This window comes from Pipistrellus kuhlii, unplaced genomic scaffold, assembly GCF_014108245.1.
Source record: "Pipistrellus kuhlii isolate mPipKuh1 unplaced genomic scaffold, mPipKuh1.p scaffold_m20_p_3, whole genome shotgun sequence".
Taxonomy (NCBI): Eukaryota; Metazoa; Chordata; class Mammalia; order Chiroptera; family Vespertilionidae; genus Pipistrellus; species Pipistrellus kuhlii.
The window spans coordinates 144,658,270-144,666,198 of NW_023425529.1; the positions used below are offsets into that span (position 1 = coordinate 144,658,270).

Here is a 7,929-nt window from a genome sequence, read left to right on the forward strand (position 1 = left end):
TGCTCACACCCAGTGCCAGCACCTGCCATCAGCCCCAATCACTTACCATTAGTGGGTGTGAGTGGCAGCGGCCCACCCTGATCATCACCCCTCAGGGCTTCTCCACCTCCTCCTACACCTGAGGGGCGATCGAGGCTGCTGCACAGTTCTGATGGTACCAGCCCCACGTGCACCTACTGCTGGCACCAGCCCCAATCACTCTGCATCATTAGTGGGTGCAAGCAGGGCAGGCGCCGGAGTGGCATCGGCAAAAGTGGAGCTGCCAGCAGACAGGGGACCAGGGACCTCGGCAGTAGGGGCCAGGTGGGGCACAGAGGGTGGGCCCAGACCCACCCCTGTGCCTACTGCAGCCTTGCAAGGCACAGTTCCTTTCAAGGTGCACGAATTAGTGCACTGGGCCCCTAGAGTGTGTGTGTGTGTGTGTGTGTGTGTGTGTATACTATATATTTATATATTTACCCATATATGACTTCAGAGAGGAAAGGAGAGGGAGAGAGAGAGATAGAAACATCAATGATGAGAGAGAACCATTGATCTGTTGCCCTGCATGCCCCACACTGGGAATCAAGCCTACAACCTGGGCATATGCCCTGAGTGGGAATCGATCTGTGACTTCCTGGTTCATAGGTCTACACGCAACCACTGGCCACACCAGCTTGACAGATGAGAGATTATTTGACTGGCTAAATGAGTTTACCACATATGCAAATAGAAAAAAAAAATCTAATTAATAAAGCTTTCAGAAACACAGAAGAATTTTTAAAATCCCTACAAGTAATTGGTACTCAAGGCCAAATAATATTCTCCAAAAGAGAGGCCTGGAATATAAAAAAAGATAATAAAGGAAAAGGTATTATCTTTGCCCCATCTCTCTTGAGGCTGAAGATAGAATTTCAATAATGAGGATAAAGAGCAAATACATCAACGTGTTTATATTTTAAGCTGAAATGAAGAATAGGTTACTAATCTTCACCTGTAACTATCAAAGATAAAATCCCAGGTTACCTGGATATTCTTATATGAGAAAATTAAGCTATCTCATTTATTGTTTATGTATTTTTCAACAAAATAGATACATAAAAATAAAAAAAATTGAATGAAAATAAACTTTTCTGATATAGTCTTTACTGTTGGTTAACACGTTTTAGGAACTCAGTCTCTCTATTATCTTTCCTTATCACACAGTAAAGTAAAAGTTAGAGCTATCAGTATTTAGTGAATTCGAACTTTCATTGCATTGCATATAATTCCTTGGGAGATTTTAGCAGGATAATGTTTTTCATTTCCAGAAGCAGTTATATGAAAATTGCACTATCAGATCTCTGGTTGATTCCTTATAACATAGTGCCATCTAGAGATTAAAGCTGATGTTGCTGCAAGCTACATTAACCACAACTAGTTTCTAAATTACATAAAATGTAAACATTGTATTTTATAGCTAATGTGTTCAGTTGAGTTCATCCATACAGAGTATATTTTAAGTCAATTAATGACTTGAATAAATTTACTTCTAGTACATTGACAACTGACAATCATATAGTGTGGCCTCTGCTATGGGTAGTATTCTATTCATACATGAGTCGATATGTCTAGTACTTTAGTGACATACTATAGCACTGAGGCAAGTTGTATAGAAGTTAAATATTATGCATTTGATCAGACTTTGTAAGGAGGCATAATTAAATTTCTGCAAAGAAGTAAGACAGTTGTCATCATAAATGAAATATTTATGTCCTAGCCAGTTTGCTTCAATGGATAGAGTGTCAGCCTGTAGATCAAAGGGTCCCAGATTAGATTCTCATCAAGGTCATGTATTTTATTATAGTTGCGGGCTCCTCCTCACCCAGGCTCTGGTTGGGGCTCCTGCAGGAGGTAACCAATCTTTGTGTTTCTCTTGCATCAATGTTTCTATCTGTCTTTCCCTCTCTCTTCCACTCCCTCTAAAAATCAAAGGAAAAAGACCTCAGATGAGGATTAACAAAAATATGAAATATTTATTAAATACCTACTATGGGGAAGGTTTATACTTACTATAGCAATCTGCCACACACTTGACGGTTTAAAATAACATCCATGTATTCTCAAACAGTTCTGAAGGCCAGAAATCTAAAATCAAGGTGCTGGCAGGCTTCACTCCCTCTGCATGTTCTAGGGGAGAATCCTGCCTTTTCTCTAAGGTTTTGGTGGCTGTCAGCACTTCTTGGATTCCTTGGCTTGTGGCCATGTCACTCCAATTTTTGCCTTTGCCTTCCTGTAACCTTCTCTGTGGTTTGGCTGTGGCCTGGTCGCTCTGATCTCTGATTCTGTATTCACATTTCCTCCTCCGCTTCAGTATGTGTGTCTTCTGTATACCCAAGAATGCTTGTGGGTGCACTTAGGGTTCATCTGAATAATCCAGGAGGCCCTCTTCATCTTCAGACATTATTTCCATTTGCAAAGACCCATTTTCCAAATAGAGCAACATTCAACATGTTCCAGAGATTTGACATAATGTTGTGGGGGGAGGCAATATTCAACCTGTTATAATTACATTTTCAGAAAGACAGAAAAAAAATGTTTTGTTTTATTTTATACTTCAATACACATTGACCAAGAGGGAAACTACTCAGTCCATGCCTCAGGACTGAGGCATAACTAGGGAAAAGGTTAATATGAAACTACCCAGATCAGCAATATTGATGTTCAGGAATAGATAATTCTTTGTTTTGGAGCCTGCTCAGTACATTTTATGATGTTTAGCATCACTGGCTCTAACCATTAGATGCCAGTAGCACCTACCTCTCAGTTATGACTAATAAAAATGTCACCATACATTGCTAAATGTCCCATGGAGGGTGTGGGGCGGAGGGGAGGGGAAGGGATTGTTCCTGTTAAGAGCAAGTCATCCAGCTACGGAGGAGTGATATCAGCAACATAGCCAGTGAAGCCGCCCCTATCCTGCATCCCTGCCCCAACAGCAATACGTGGGCACACGTCCATGGGCCAAAGTGGGAGCTGTGGAATCCAGGTAGGAGACTGTGAAACCTAGTGCAGTCCAAGCCTGATGAGAGGCGTTTTGAGCAGCATTTCATAACCAGGTGGCTGACTCATCAACCTCAGTGCAGGCTACAGAAAAGGAAATAGGTCTACATGCCTGAGAACTTGGCTCCAGTGCACTGGGCCTTGGGTCTGTCATCAGCATCACAGGCTAAGGGACCCAGAAGGAGTCAATTTCACCCCTATATCAGGTGATAGAATTACAGACCTCAGTCCAGTTGTGGACCCAGAAGTAGCCCATGGAGGGGTTCCAGCCCCTCTTGGCCAATCTGGGAATCCCTGGAAGAAAGTCCATCAAGGTTCTGAAAGGACCAGGCAGCTGGGCTCCAATTCTTCCCAGCATGGTGTGTGAATAGTCCTGCGGGCATAGGGACCCTCAGGAGATACTCTCTGGTCAAGGCTACAGACCAGAAACAGGTCTGTACTTCTGAGGACTTAGCCACAACCCCATTAGGGTGGGTCCCATCACCAGCACCATACGCCAAGGGACAGAGACGCAGTCCCACCCACATAGGGACCTCAGTTCTGCTGTGGACCCTAAAGTGGGAGTGGACCAGCTCCAGCCCCTCGCTGCCATGGTCTGGGGGAGAGCCCTTAAATTATAGGTCCTGAAAAGGCCTGTAATTGGACTCTCATCCCAGCCACAAAAACCCTGCTGGAGACACTCCTGTCTGCACCTTGGAGATCCTGAACGGGCCCTATACATCAAGCCCCCTCACAACCACTGCCTAACAGAAATCCTGAGGGTTCAGGGTTCCAGTGGGAGCCTGCACCCCCCAGAGATCCTGAAGGATGATCCAGCCCCATCATAGCCACAGATGACCATCAGGCCTGCCATCCCAAGAACTCAGGAGAAGACGTACCAGTCTACATTCTCAGAGATCCCGAAAGGGCCCCATACGCAGCTACAGCCCCTCCCAATCCATGAGCAGTCCTGTGAGCAGTCACAATGGCACATTGACCAAGAGGGAAACTACTCAGTCCATGCCTCAGGATATCTTACAAAGGCCCTACAGTCAGCTCTATCCCTCCAGCTACAATCAGAGACCAGTCCAGCCTACCCAAGAACTTTGGGAATGATAGTCCCATCTATGTCACCAGAGTCAGATCTGCAGACTTCAATCCTGTTTGTTTGTTTGTTCCTTCCTTTGTTGGTTTTTAAATTATTTTGCAGAAGTAGATAATGTGGCTCAATATTCCATTCCATTTTTTTAATGACACCTGAAAGCACAAGCAACAAAAGCAAAAATTAACAAGTGGGTCTACATCAAACTAAAACACTTCCGCATAACTACAACAACAAAATCAACAGAGTGAAGAGGCAGCATATAAAATGGGAGGAGTTTTTGCAAAGCATATATCAGATAGAGTTAATATCCACAATATGTAAGGAACTCATGAAATTCAGTAGCAATCCCCCCTTCCAAACACACACACATACACACACACACACACACACACACACACACACAAATAATCTATTAAAATATGGGCAGAGGACCTGAATAGACATTTCTTTCCAAGGAAGATAAACAAATGGTCAATAATCTGGATTTATATCTGAAGGAAATAAAATCACTAGCTTAAAGATATATATGTATCCCCATGTTCAATGCAGCATTATTCACAGTAGCCAATATATGGAAACAACCTTTGCATCCATCAGTGGATGAATGGGTAAAGAAAATGTGGCATATATGCATCTGATATTATTATATACAAATTCGTGCATGGGTGAGGTTTCTGGGCCTGGCCAACTATCAGGGCCAATGCGGGTGGCTGGCTGGTCAAGGGGGAGGGACCATGGGAGATTGGCTAGCTGTGGGAGTACACTGAACATCAGGGGGAAGCTCCTGCATTGAGCATCTGCCCCATGGTGGTCAGTGCATGTCATAGCAACTGGTCAACCGATTGTTTGGTCTACCAGTAGTAAAGGTCACTTAGGCTTTTATATATACTAGAGGCCTAGTGCATGAAATTTGTGCATATGGGGGGGAGGAGTGTCCCTCAGCCCAGCCTGCACCCTATCTAATCTGGAACCCCTCAGGGATGTCTGACCAGCAATTGGATATCCCTCTCACAATCCACTACTGCTGGCTCCTAACTGCTCGCCTGCCAGCCGGCCTGATTGCCCCTAACTGCTTCTGCCTGCCAACCTGATAGCCCCCTGACTGCTCCCCTGTAAGCCTGATTAATGCCTAACTGCTCCCCTGCTAGCCCAATTGCCCCCAATTGCCCTCTCCTGCTGGCCTGATCATCCACAACTGCCCTCCCCTGATGACCCAATCAGCCTCCTCCATGCAAGGTGCAGAGACACTAGGACTGGCCTCCTAGTGCCTTGCGGAGCCATGGGAGAAGCTGCCTGGCCTCACCTTTGCTGTGTGCATGGCCATCTTGTGGTGGCCATCTTGTGATGACATCGCATGTGCAAGGGCACAAGAACCACCTAGGCTTTTATTAGTATAGATTATATATGATATGTACATTATCATGTATATATGATATTATTCAGCCATGAGAAAGGTGAAATCCTGCCATTTGTGACAAGGTGGATGGACCTAAGTGAACTAAGTCAGACAGAGAAAAATAAATGCTATTTTATCTCCCTTACATTTGGAAATTTAAGATCCAAACTCATAGAAACAGAGAATAGAATGGTAGTTGCCAGTACTCAGGATTGGGAGAAAATTAAGAGGTATCAAAGAGGACAAATTTAAAGTAATAAGATGAATAAGCTCTGAAGCACTAATATTCAGCATGGTGACTACAATTAACACAAATATATTTACTTTTGTTTATATTTTTATTAATTTTTTACAGAGAGGAAGAGAGAGGGATAGAGAGATAGAAACATCAATAAGAGAGAAACATTGATCAGCTGCCTCCTGTACAACCCCTATTGGGGATGTACCTGCAACCAAGGTACGTGCCCTTGACCGGAATCAAACCTAGGACCTTTCAGTCCACAGTCTATGACCTCTTTATCTCATATGACCACTGAGCCAAACCAGTTACAGCACTAATATATTTACTTGAAATTTGCTAAGAGAGTAGATCTTAAATATTCTCACCACACACACGCACACAAAAATTGTAATTATGTGAGGAAGTTCATGTCTTAACTAGACTTATTGTTATCAACTATATTGAATCATTTTGCTACATATGCATGTATCATAACATACATTAAACTTACATAATGTTATATTATAATTATCTCCCAATAAAGCCAAGGAGGGGGGAAAACAATTCATCTAGATTTTCATAAACAAATAACATGAGATCAAATTTCAGAGGAGGAAGAAACCAAAATGTATTGGTATAGTTAAAGAAGATTTCATGAAAAAATGAAAAGTGAATTAGTCAATGAATTATAGATGGAGCCATGGAAAGCATTACTGGCTAATGCCCTCCTACTGAAAAGCACCATGAGCTTGTTAAGACCAAGGAAGGACCACACCTCGCTCGTCTCCATGTGCTAGGTTAGCAGCACAGTTCTTGGCACAGAGTAACTTTCAAAACTATTAAGTGAGTCCATGAGGTAAGGTAGATTGGAGTCAGTAGTGAAGAGTCCTAAATGCTAGACTATGAAATTTTAACTTTATGTTGTTGCTTGTGGAAAATCTTGAGGGATTTTGAGTAGGAAAAATCAACTGAGCAGAGAAAGCAGTGGTTTATAAAAAATATTAGAGGAGCTAGAAACAAGATCAAGAAAGATCAGCTAAGAAATTATTAAAATAGTCTTGCTGTGAAGTAATGAGTTCAGGGACCAAGATAATAACAGTGGGAATTAAAATGAGGTATCAATGACAAGAAAAAAAATAATTGTCAGTCTCTTATTATTGGATTTGGAGAAGATGGAGAAAAATCAGAGAATTTCCAAGCCAGGATAACTAAGAGAATACAGTTTGTTCATTTGAGAAAAGTAAAGAAGTCCAGAGAGGGAGAAAGATGATGAGCTTGAGATGAGACTGCAGATCCAAGAGTTGTTATTCATTGAGATGCAGGACAGATTATGTTTGATTTTAGGGTAATTTTCAAAAAAGTGATAGTAGTTGAGAATGCAATTAAGTAAATGTGAGATAACTTTTAGGAATTGCTTGCTAGGTATTATCCCCAAAGAAATCATAAGACCTTTCAGTCACTAAAAAAGTTTTTTTGCAGATTTCTGAAACAGTCTGAACTCAAAATCATAAATTCTGCTTTTATTCAATGGTTTCCATCTTTGACTGAAAATGTAGGCAATTTTAGATTATTGCATTATTCATACTCTGACAGGCAAGCCACTGTTTCCTCTGGATATATTGATGTACAGGACAAAAAGAATAGCTTCAAATCAAGTTATATTAACATGTCAAATGAGTTTGAGAATATAGTTTATGTTAAAAAAAAAACACAATTTTAAAAAAATCCATTAAACAGATGAATTTTTTTTGTTATCAATAGTTTACACAAACTGGTTATTACGAACTTGTATAAATAATTCTATACTTAAATTAATTTTTTTCATTTTCTATTCTTTAATTTTTACATTGTTGTCCTTTTAAGCATTTTAATATTATGTTACCATATGTATTTTTTAAGAGTATAACACTATATATTTAATTAAGAAAATAATTTCATTTTAAAAAATAATCACTCGGATAGAAATTAGTGAATTAAGGGCAGTAGCAACTCAAACTCCATATCTGCCCTTAAAGAAAACGGGGATTTTCTTCTACTTTATATGTGACTACCTTATCGTATTATCCATGTAGGGACAGTTTTAAAATCATAACACTAGTCAACATGTGAGGATGCACAAACTGAATTATGGTGTTCATATTTGGTGAATAATCAAAAATAAGAATCAACAATCAAAATCAGAACAAAAGCATTAATTTTGTTTAATGA

The 7,929-nt window shown here is 40.9% G+C and overlaps 1 long non-coding RNA gene across 1 annotated transcript; it reads left to right on the forward strand.

Annotated features, from left to right (window-relative positions):
* Window positions 1-253: 253 nt before the first annotated feature.
* On the forward strand, window positions 254-7,014 carry LOC123653096. Its single transcript, XR_006742725.1, has 3 exons — window positions 254-408; window positions 6,527-6,530; window positions 7,002-7,014. It is a non-coding gene; the product is annotated as an uncharacterized LOC123653096 (long non-coding RNA).
* Window positions 7,015-7,929: the final 915 nt, after the last annotated feature.